Genomic DNA, 11,439 nt, shown 5'->3' on the forward strand with positions numbered 1-11,439 from the left:
GGTGATATCCGTGGTTTTGTTGGGGGGTTTGGTGAATTCCTGAATGATGCTGAAGAGTTCCTTGGAGCTGCTGGAGTTGGCAAGGATCTTGTTCTGGATAAATGTCCATTTTGTGGATCTGATGCGTTGCTGGTATTCTGTCATGGTGTTCTTGTAGGTGATGCGGTCCTCCGAGGGTTTGCTGTTTCTCAGGTTCTTCTTGAGACATCTGCAGGTGCGTCTGGATTCTTGGAGGTCGGCGGTGAACCAGGTGGCTTTTCTGGGGCTCTGTTTGTCGGGGGTACGTAGGGGTGCAAGCTCGTCTGCGCAGTTGGAGATCCATCTGTGGAGTTCTTTGGCTGCAAGGTTGTCGTTGGTCGAGGTGGCGTAGGCATCACGGTTGAGGGTGGAGTTCAGCTGCTCCTCAGTAATTTTGCTCCAGTTTCTTCGTGGAGGGTGGGGTGCAGGTTTGGGTGCCATAGGTTTGTCGGCGTGGAAGTGTACGCAGTGGTAGTCCGTACATGGGGGTTGCATGGTGTGGCTGAAGTTGATGTTGTTTCCTCCAACGAAGATGGGGTTGAGGGTGTGTCCTGCCTTGTGGGTGGGGGTGGTGACAAGTTGTTTCAGTCCGAGGTTGTCCAGGAGGGTGGGGGAGTTGGGGTCGCTGATGTTGTCGAGGTGGAAGTTGAGGTCTCCGATGAGTATGTAGTCCGTGGAGGCTATGGCGTGGGGTGTGAAGAGGTTGGCGAAGGTGGTGGTGAATGCAGTTCGAGGTCCAGGAGGTCTGTAGCTGAGGGAGCTTCTTAGGGTCCTTCTGGGGCTGGTCTGGATCTTGAAATGGAGGGGTTCGGTGGTGGGCGGGCTGTCGCTCGAACTCAAGGTCGTGAGTCAAAGGGAGCTCTTGTGTACGATGGCAAGTCTTCCTCCGGGGCGGTCCTTCCTCTTGATCTTGTATTCGTCAGGGATGGCGTAGGCGATGTCGGGGGCAGTCCAGGTTTCTGTGAAGAAGGTGATGTCTGGTGAGCGGGTGTCGAAGTCCCAGATCTCTATGGCGTGGCTGTGCATGGAGTGCATGGAGCGCATGTTGAGGAGGATGCACCTCAGGACTTCGGTGGTATTGGCGTTCGACGTGGGTGCGGTGGCCGTAGGGGTGAGGATTGTGGAAATGTGGATTTTCCTGGTCAGTTATGTCCCCTATCTTGGACCCCAACGGTTCTATGTGCATGTCACAAGTACATGTATGTTTCCCTCCAGTTCCAGTTATGAAGACGCAAATACATGTGCGTCCACCGTCAACATGTCCTCTGTCAGATCCGCCATGAATGGGCTGGATATTCGATTCCTAAGTATGAAAGGCCACCGACTTTTTATGGCTAAGTTACTCCATTTTTGCAGTTCAGGCAGAGTAGGCCCGATTCTGTCCTCAAAGCCTTTCCCTGCTCTCTGCCTCTGACAGCATCAGTCTGAGCCTGCATCTGTGACCATGAACTTTGTCTCATTCTCTGCGCGGCTCACGAAGCCTGACATCAGCCTATTCTCTGCCAAGAACTGTATTTCACCTTCGAATTATCTGCTTCCCCCTCAGCCGATGCATTCCTGCCTAGTAGTTTAAGTAAACATTCTTCCAGTTACCAAGCAAAAGGCCCGGCTTCTCTGTCCTCATGCAAGTAATTCATAGCCCTGTTACCATGGAATATTCCTACCCCCTCGCATTTAGTGTAGACACTTAGACGCTTGTACACGCACACACAGTCAGTATAGAATAGATTCTGTCCGAGAGCCCTTCCCTTGTGGATAACATAGTTCTTTAAACATAGGATATTAGATATGATTTGGGATTAGGTTGACATAACCCCAGACTTTTGTCTCCACATGTAGAGCTAAATGTCAAGTCCCCTTCACCCTCTAGTTGCGCGTCAATCACACGTCATGCTGCTGCGCGCGCATCTCTGCCAAGTATTTCTGCTGACATTGCGAAATCATCTCCAGGTATCCACCCACACATGACAATTTACCCATTATCATCAAGTGGACGCCCACATGGACGCCCACCTTCACGCCTACTTACACGCCCACATGCTCTTATCTCATTCTCTCTTGCTCTCTTGCTTACGTACAATTGAGAAATGTATATATACTGTACTCTGTGAATAATGTTTTGAGAATATTGAGAATACTTTTCAGCCCCGTCCAGATCCTTTTTTGGTGATGGAGATATTCTCCCTTTGACTCGAGTTATTGGAATAAAGCCCTTTATGAATCTGATACCACAGACTCAGCCTCTTGCTTTATGCATGATCTTATTGATATCTGAAAAATTATGACAGCGTGATATTTTATTTACCACAGAATGGCGCCCGAACAGTTTAATCTCTTTCCCCACACGCCGGAGATGAAGGTCCAGTTTTGCCCCCTTCCATAGCCGTGATGGACTTCAAGCGTGCACGTCGCGGGTTTTCCCGCCAACTCCCTCAGGCCACCGAAGGGGACAGACTGCGACCAGGCATCCATACGAGGCGGTGAGGAACGCAGATTGTCTACCCAGAGCCCACCTGCGAGAGAGCTGTGTCCGAGGTATACAGAGGCCCACCAGGTTTTCGAAGTCCCGATGTCCAGAGGGTCCGATGTCCGCAGTCGTCGAGTCCAGTCCATTCTCCGAGGCCTTCCGTTTCAAGGAGCTACCCGGTGAGTACCATCGCCGGGGAGGCGTGTTGACGCGCACATAGGTTGTGCCGGTCAAGACGGATTTGGGTACACAAATCCGGTCTGCACTGTTTAGCAGTGTATATGTACTGTTTAGCAGTATATCAAGTATTCCGAAGTATCTAGTTATTGTCAAGAATTCTGCTTGGTGATTAGTTATGCAGACTGTCATCATTGTTGGTCATTTTTAAAGGTTAAAATGTTTAATGTTTAATGTTTAATGTGTTAAAATGTCCTGCATATTGTGGTATGAATGATTGTTCATTATTGTGCTTTTTGTATTAAGTGTGTTCAAGACCAGGTGTCAGATCAGTTGTCAATATGCCGCTCTTTTCGAAGTTCAGACAGATTACTACTAGAAAAGGGGTGCTTGAAGAAGCAGTTCCTATTCCTCCTAGGGACACTCCAGGGCACTTTATGTATCACAAGCATGGCTTAGACGCCATATTATTCCTTGATCTATGGGTGGACTACACCAAAGAGTTACCAGAAAGTCAGAGATGGCCCGTAGCTGGGACCTGGGATGCCGAATGTATCATGAAAGTCGAAGAAGAGTTGTGGAAGAGGAAAGCTAGACAGTCACAGACAGACGCTGTTGAATTATGGCGTAAAGAATAGTATAGACGCACAGAGTAAGCGCTCAGAAAAATAGAGAAAAAGTAGGGAGGATTCAGACAAAGCCCGAGAAAGCGTATTAGTTGAGGAAGGTATCTGAGTAAAAGCAGAACAAGTAGACAGACAACGAAACACTCTTATGTAAGAGGAAATGTAGACCAGCATGAAAGGATGCCATTGAGTTTTTGGCGCAAGGAGTGACATAGAAGGACAGAGTAAGTGTTTCACGAAGCAGAGAGAAGTGGACTGGTGTCTGGAAAAGCCAAGGATGAGATGTTACAGGAGGAATTAGAGCTGGTAAAATGAGCGTAGGCTGACAGAAAAAGAAATACTGACGTTGCTGGTATTTATCCCGTCCTTTCAGAGGACCTAGCAAGAGTGGCCCCAGCAGAAAGACCAGTTATAATACATATAATAATTACATAGTAGCCCAAAGGTTCTTGAGCCCCCCACCAAATGAACAGCGCATAGCTGGTGTTTACATGGTCCAACATTTGACTACGTTGTCAATAGGAAATTGAGAGGGGTGCAGCTAGAGAAGGAGCAACTCCTGTGATTTGATGACACCCCTAATGTACAAAGTGTTAACGAAAAATAATTAGTGACAAGTTTAGCTTGGAAAAAGAATTGTGGGTATTTCGAATTTGCAAATTTTTCATGAATACAGGTTTGTGTTCTTGATGGTCCAGTGAGCCAATGTGCTGGGTCAAGTCGGTAAGATTATGACCCCCTGAGTGCAAATTGTATGTAAAAATAATTTTTCAATTGAGCGAATTATTGCAGTTTTTATGGAATTGAGTAGTCTTTTTGTCTTTGACAGCTTCAGAGTAAGGAGAAGGTGGGGGCCGTGTAGAGCAGAATGTGATACAGAAATCGGAGACAGATTCTGACCTTGTAGCCAGTGTAGGTGGGGGCCGATGAGAGGAGCAGAACAGGGCACTGCTTAGAAGGCTTCTCTGACATCGCATCTGTGTAATGCCTGCAGCTGGAGAGCCTTGGGGCCAGGAGTAGGAAAAACAAACAAAAGATGGCTGGCAGCCCAGGCTCAGGCCGCGCTGAGGGGCTATTTTTAACTTCTCTGATAAGACAGGGCAGCTGAGAAATGTAAGTCGAGAAAGATTCCCTTGTTCTATTCTGTGCAAAACAAGTGCCCCGAGGAAATGTCTATGGAGAAGATTTGTTTTATTTTTTAGCAATTGTTATATTGCTTCTGGTCAGAAAGTAAAATGTTGCTCTTGTTTGGAATTTTAAGGGCTATGTGCCTATATAAAAACGATTTTCAAATTCAGACATTTTTGAATTGTGGCCACAAGCTGCCACCAGTTGCATTGGATAAATGATCCAGTGGTTACGGGTCTGTGAGGAAAGATGTGAGATGCATCTTCGACTAGGACATGAGGGTACATTGTGTACAAAGAAGCATAGCACATTTTTATAAAAAAAAAAAAAAAAAAAAAAAAGAGACAGGTTCGTGTGTTCGTCATTTTTTGATTATTGTTGCTGATCCTGTGTGTCAGACTTGACGCGGTCATCATTGGGATGACCCACTGCCAGATGGGGTTGTATAGGGCAGGTAAATAAGTTATTGATTATAAGCCTGACAAATTAAGCAGGCCAGAATGTTCGCATCTGAGCTGTAGGTACTGTAATTACGCATCGCTGCTCATTTATATATGTTAGTGTAATTATCTATGCTTTCTGTGCCCGGTATACTGATGGCTTGGCACAATTACTAAATTTCACAGACATGATATTACCATTATCATGCTGTCAAAATAGCAGTCAACACGTTATCAGTGTATGTCTAATTGGTGTTGGAGATGAATGAAACAAAAGAAAAAGGCTATGCAAGACTAAAATATTTTTCACATAACTGCCTTTCTCTTATAGACAGGCAGCCTCGGTCATATGTTTCCAGATTGGACATTAAGGAACAATTATGATCTGTGCACTCGCATTTTAACTCTTGAAAGGCCTGTTTTAAATAAGGACTGCCACCACAGAGTGACAAATGAGGCCCGGTATTTAGGGTAATGAGAAAATATCTGACAGGATTTCCTTTTTAAAGTTTGCTTTAGTAAGCTCATTCTTGTGAGTGGTGGCCCCAAAAGTTGACTTGTTTTTGAATTAGGCTATTTATTGTATAGGTGGAAATTATTGCAAAATGATTGATTTCTTTAGCAGATAAATTATTAATTATCAACATTAACAACTGTTCTTAAACTTGGTTTTCCGAATATTTAGGTAATTTAGCATTCCTATTAGGGCCTCCTAGCATTAATATTGACTTCAGGTTGGTGTAGGTTCATGTACTAGGGACATTTGCATATGAGATGTCATTTGGCTAGCTTATGAGCTAACACAATGAGGTTTGTACATTAATTTGAAGGATTTCTCGCCGTTTCACATACGCTGTGTATCTCCTATAATTTTGCTTACGCCCAGTAGCTACACACAGGGATTAATAGTGTTGACAAGACACAGGGTTTGATAGTGTTTGACAGCAGTGAAATCTGTTTCAGATTTCCTCCTGTCAAAAAGGGGGGGAAGGAGGAGAATATTGGCTTTCTGCTGGCCCCTGAGGAGGTTCGCTTCCCGCTAGCCTCTTAAGAAATTAAGCCCCTTAGAAATTAGCCCCCTTAGAAATTAAGTCGAGGAAATAGGTATGGTGCTTTCCCCTTTTTCTCATGTTTTATTGTGATCTTTCAGGGGAATTAGTTGTGGGCACCGGAACGTATTCAATTGATTTCTGGTTTTTCACAGCCCAAGACACAAAAAGACTAAAGTCCTCAAGAACACACTGTGGCATTTGAAGAATTAAAGAGAGCTTTATGCCAAGCACCAGTTTTAGCAAACCCTGATTACAACAAATCGTTTATGCTTTTTGTGACAGAGCGGGATGGAACAGCACTATCTGTCCTAACACAAGATCATGCAGGAAAACACGAGCCCTGTGCTTATCTTTCTAGTACATTAGACCCAGTAGCACAGGCTTTGCCTGCGTGCCTAAAATCAGTTGCAGCAACGGCCTTAGCCATAAGACAAAGTGACTCGATAGTGCTGGGCCACCCTCTGACAGTACAAGTACCACACGCAGTAGAGGTTCTCTTGAACCGGACACAAACACAACACCTGACTGTAGCTAGACTGACGGATTATGAGCCAACGTTATTTCAACCACACATAGAGATCAGACGATGCAACATACTGAATCCTGCTACCCTTTTGCCCTCCAGTACAGAAAGCGTTTCACCACACAACTGTGTTGAAGTAATACATACCGTGACTAAACCAAGACAAGACTTGACAGATGTTGCACTCCCAGACCCCGAGCTAACACTATATGTTGACGGCTCATGCATGAGGACAGGGGCGGGAGAATTAGTGGCAGCATATGCAGTGACTGCTGATACTGTAATAATAGAGACTAAAAGAATAGACATATTGTCAGCACAAGCAGCAGAGCTCATCGCCCTGACACAAGCGTGCATAAGAGCTAAGCACCTGAGAGTAAACATTTACACCGATTTTGTGGAGAGAAAGAGGTTTCTTGACCTCTCATGGGGCCAAGATACAGCATGGCCCCCTTATTCAAGCCCTACTGGAAGCAATACATTTACCAACAGCCATAGCTATCCTAAAATGTAAAGCACATACTAGAGCCACAGATACCATTTCCCAAGGCAATGATCTGGCAGACCGAACTGCTAAACAGACAGCTCAGACCCCACTAGACATGACAAAATCACAGATACTATCACTGTCCAAAGCCATGACAGTTAGGGATCCTTCCAGGGATGTACAAGACATTCAGACACATGCTACTGTAGACGAATTAAAGAAATGATCGGAACAAGGAGGGGTACTGACTGATCAAGGTTGGATGACAAAGGGCAAATCCACATGGTTTCTTCCTGATTCGATGGTACAAGTGATTATAAATACCGCACATAGTCCTGCACACTTAGGAGAGAAAGCAATGATAGATAGCTTACAGAATATATGGTTCAACAAGCACCTGCGTGCAGCAGCGAAACAAAAGGTCAGAACATGTATGATCTGTTGCCAATTCAATGCAGGTAAAGGCATTCCGATGGAACAAGGTGGATTCCATCCACCTGACCACCCTTTTGAAGTGCTCCAAATGGATTATATCCAAATAAACAGATGTAGAGGTTACAAATATGTCCTGGTACTAATGAAGCAGGTGTCCCTTCTGTTAGGGTATACCTGGAAATTCCATTGTGTGCGACATCCTGAAGCAGCAGGCCTTGTAGAAAGACATAATCAGACATTAAAAATTTGCGCAGACAAAGGTATAGACTGGATGGTAGCCCTGCCGGTTGCCCTCTTTTACATGCGAATTGTAGCTCATTCTAGAACAGGCTTATCTCCCTATGAAGTGGTCTTTGGTAGACCACCAAAATATGTGGGCACTACAATGCCTAAAAGATTACTTATGTTGACAGTAACATGCTGACAGATTACCTGGCTTCCTTGATGTCTGCACTACTCTCTTGTTGTTCGCAGGTTGCTGCCGCCTTGCCTGACAACACCCAGGTCAAAGAATACTCCATCGCTCCTGGATGAAAGGCGCCAAAGTCAGTGCTCTGGACCACGGGGACGGCCGTTAAAGTCAAAAGGCGGAAAGGATGATTGCACCTTCACCACTCTTTTACAAAGGAAAAAAAACTTTGAACTTGGATTTTGGATTTTGAACAACATTTTCTAGAGGAGAATGCCCAGAAGTTTCCACAAAGCTAAATTGTGATCCAAGAAGTCAGAACCCGTTTGATCAATTAAGTCCACTAGGTGGTGAAGCGGTTGAACATGTATTCTGGCTCGCATAAGATCTTGGACAATAACATAAAGCAAAAATAAGAGAGCTAGATAAGAAGCAAATAGATGTATAGTGACTGTAATTTTTCAATCTCTTATGTACATCACGATAATATGTATCAGCTTAATACTACATGCTATTTTTCCTCCTATTGCCTCACTCTTATACTCCTCCACTAATGATACCATAAAGCACACATTTAGTGATCTGCCATCCTATGAGCTATCATATCGACTTGCCTTACGCAACAATACCTTTATTCAGATGCTGCACCATTCATATCAGACTAGCAATGCTACAGACTGCTGGGTCTGTGGCCGACTCCCCCCCTATCAGAACTATAAGGGAGTTTTGCCCCTTTATTCTCTATCCGTTCACACACAATGGCTCCTGTGGAGCATGGTTTAGTTTGATTAATTCCCTAGATTCGAATTCCGCAGTTTATCAAGACAACTGGGTATGGGGAAACCTGAACTTAGTTTTGCTTAAAGTCTGCTACCCTAACAAGGAGGGACTTCCCAAAAGAACAGGAACTGATCTAAGAAATGAAGTATATGGATTAGGTAATTTTACACTTAACCTCATGATCCTGAACGTTGAATCTGAAACTACACCAATCTTGCCCGCCATGTCCGTATTCCCAGTAAAAGGGGAATTATGTATAAGAAAGAATGGCTCCATACACATGGGCCATAGTAAATGCACCACTGTAATAAAATTCAGTGATCAAGGCAAGTCTACATTTAGAGCTTCTCGTCATTCCTACTTTATATGTGGCCAGACCGCATATATACGCCTACCTCTAGATTGGGATGGTACCTGTTACATAGCATTCCTCCTACCACCTGTTTTCCTAGCTCCTCCTGATTATCATAAAAATACTCATTTAGTACACAATAGACAGCAGAGAGATCTCCCAATTGTCGATTACACTGAAGCAGCATGGGAAAAATACACAGATTTCAATAAAGGTTTCTTTCCCTATATAGGTACAGTTACCAATAGTAAGCTGATACGTAGATTAACCAGAACCCTTGAAGCAGTAGTGAACGAAACTATTTCCGCCTTAGGCAATTTAACAGAAGAGCAGTCTGCTATGCGGATTGTTGTGCTTCAAAATAGTCTTGTCCTTGACGTTATCCTGGCCGATAGGGGCGGAGCTTGTAGGGTCATCGGATCAAGCTATTGCATTTTTCATACCAGAAAATTCGCCATCTGTATATAAAGCCATAACTCGCCTTCATAAGATTGTAAGCCAGATACACCAGAATCCAGGCACCTGGACTTGGTCCGGTTGGTTTTGGAGTGTATTATCTACCTTTGGATGGAGGGTCCTATCCTTCCTAGGTATTGGCCTTCTCATACTATTCAGTTGCTGTCTATGTCTACAATGTGGACCAGCGATCTGTGGTCTGTGTGCCACATCGTGTATTCCACCACCAAGATTTCATTCAAGATCACGGAAGAAGAAAGAAGAACAAATGATGCTATATGAACAGATCAATGAATTGATGAAGATTGATATCTCTTGAAGGGCAAGTAGGGGACAAGGAGGGAATGTGGAAATGTGGATTTTCCTGGTCAGTTATGTCCCCTATCTTGGACCCCAACGGTTCTATGTGCATGTCACAAGTACATGTATGTTTCCCTCCAGTTCCAGTTATGAAGACGCAAATACATGTGCGTCCACCGTCAACATGTCCTCTGTCAGATCCGCCATGAATGGGCTGGATATTCGATTCCTAAGTATGAAAGGCCACCGACTTTTTATGGCTAAGTTACTCCATTTTTGCAGTTCAGGCAGAGTAGGCCCGATTCTGTCCTCAAAGCCTTTCCCTGCTCTCTGCCTCTGACAGCATCAGTCTGAGCCTGCATCTGTGACCATGAACTTTGTCTCATTCTCTGCGCGGCTCACGAAGCCTGACATCAGCCTATTCTCTGCCAAGAACTGTATTTCACCTTCGAATTATCTGCTTCCCCCTCAGCCGATGCATTCCTGCCTAGTAGTTTAAGTAAACATTCTTCCAGTTACCAAGCAAAAGGCCCGGCTTCTCTGTCCTCATGCAAGTAATTCATAGCCCTGTTACCATGGAATATTCCTACCCCCTCGCATTTAGTGTAGACACTTAGACGCTTGTACACGCACACACAGTCAGTATAGAATAGATTCTGTCCGAGAGCCCTTCCCTTGTGGATAACATAGTTCTTTAAACATAGGATATTAGATATGATTTGGGATTAGGTTGACATAACCCCAGACTTTTGTCTCCACATGTAGAGCTAAATGTCAAGTCCCCTTCACCCTCTAGTTGCGCGTCAATCACACGTCATGCTGCTGCGCGCGCATCTCTGCCAAGTATTTCTGCTGACATTGCGAAATCATCTCCAGGTATCCACCCACACATGACAATTTACCCATTATCATCAAGTGGACGCCCACATGGACGCCCACCTTCACGCCTACTTACACGCCCACATGCTCTTATCTCATTCTCTCTTGCTCTCTTGCTTACGTACAATTGAGAAATGTATATATACTGTACTCTGTGAATAATGTTTTGAGAATATTGAGAATACTTTTCAGCCCCGTCCAGATCCTTTTTTGGTGATGGAGATATTCTCCCTTTGACTCGAGTTATTGGAATAAAGCCCTTTATGAATCTGATACCACAGACTCAGCCTCTTGCTTTATGCATGATCTTATTGATATCTGAAAAATTATGACAGCGTGATATTTTATTTACCACAGGATGGAGGTGAAGGTCTGGCGGCAGTGACAGCAGGAGAACTGGCCGTGGGTGGTGTTTGGCGTGGACAGCTGGCAGTTGTTCCTTCCGGGGTTGAGTGCAAGGAGGGCAGCTCTGTCGTAGCGGTGGGTGGCCGGAGATCCAGGGTCCCTGGCGCTGGATACGAACGGGTCACGGACGGGTGCATGCGGGCTTGCCTTTGGCACGCCTTTGGCGTGCAGCGACTGCCTTTAAATAGGGAAGGGGGAGGGAAGCACAGCTGGGAGGCTGGAGAGGGAAACCAGCGGGGGGCATGGGGCAGCAGTGGTGGGAAAAACCAGGCACAGGACACAACAGGCCAACAGGAAAGACAGATGAAGAAAAAGAAAAAACAGGCAAAGAGGCACAAATCAAAAAAGCACAATAACAAGACACCAGGGCACAGTGATAACAGATACAGAGAAGGACAGCACAAAAACGGACACAAGCAGAGAGGCAGACAGAGGCCTCGAACACCTACTGGCAGAGGTGATGTGGGGTCAGCGGCGGCGGCACAACAGCGGAGCTGCTGGGGGT

Source organism: Triturus cristatus, chromosome 4_1 (genome assembly GCF_964204655.1).
Source record: "Triturus cristatus chromosome 4_1, aTriCri1.1, whole genome shotgun sequence".
In the NCBI taxonomy this organism is placed as follows: Eukaryota; Metazoa; Chordata; class Amphibia; order Caudata; family Salamandridae; genus Triturus; species Triturus cristatus.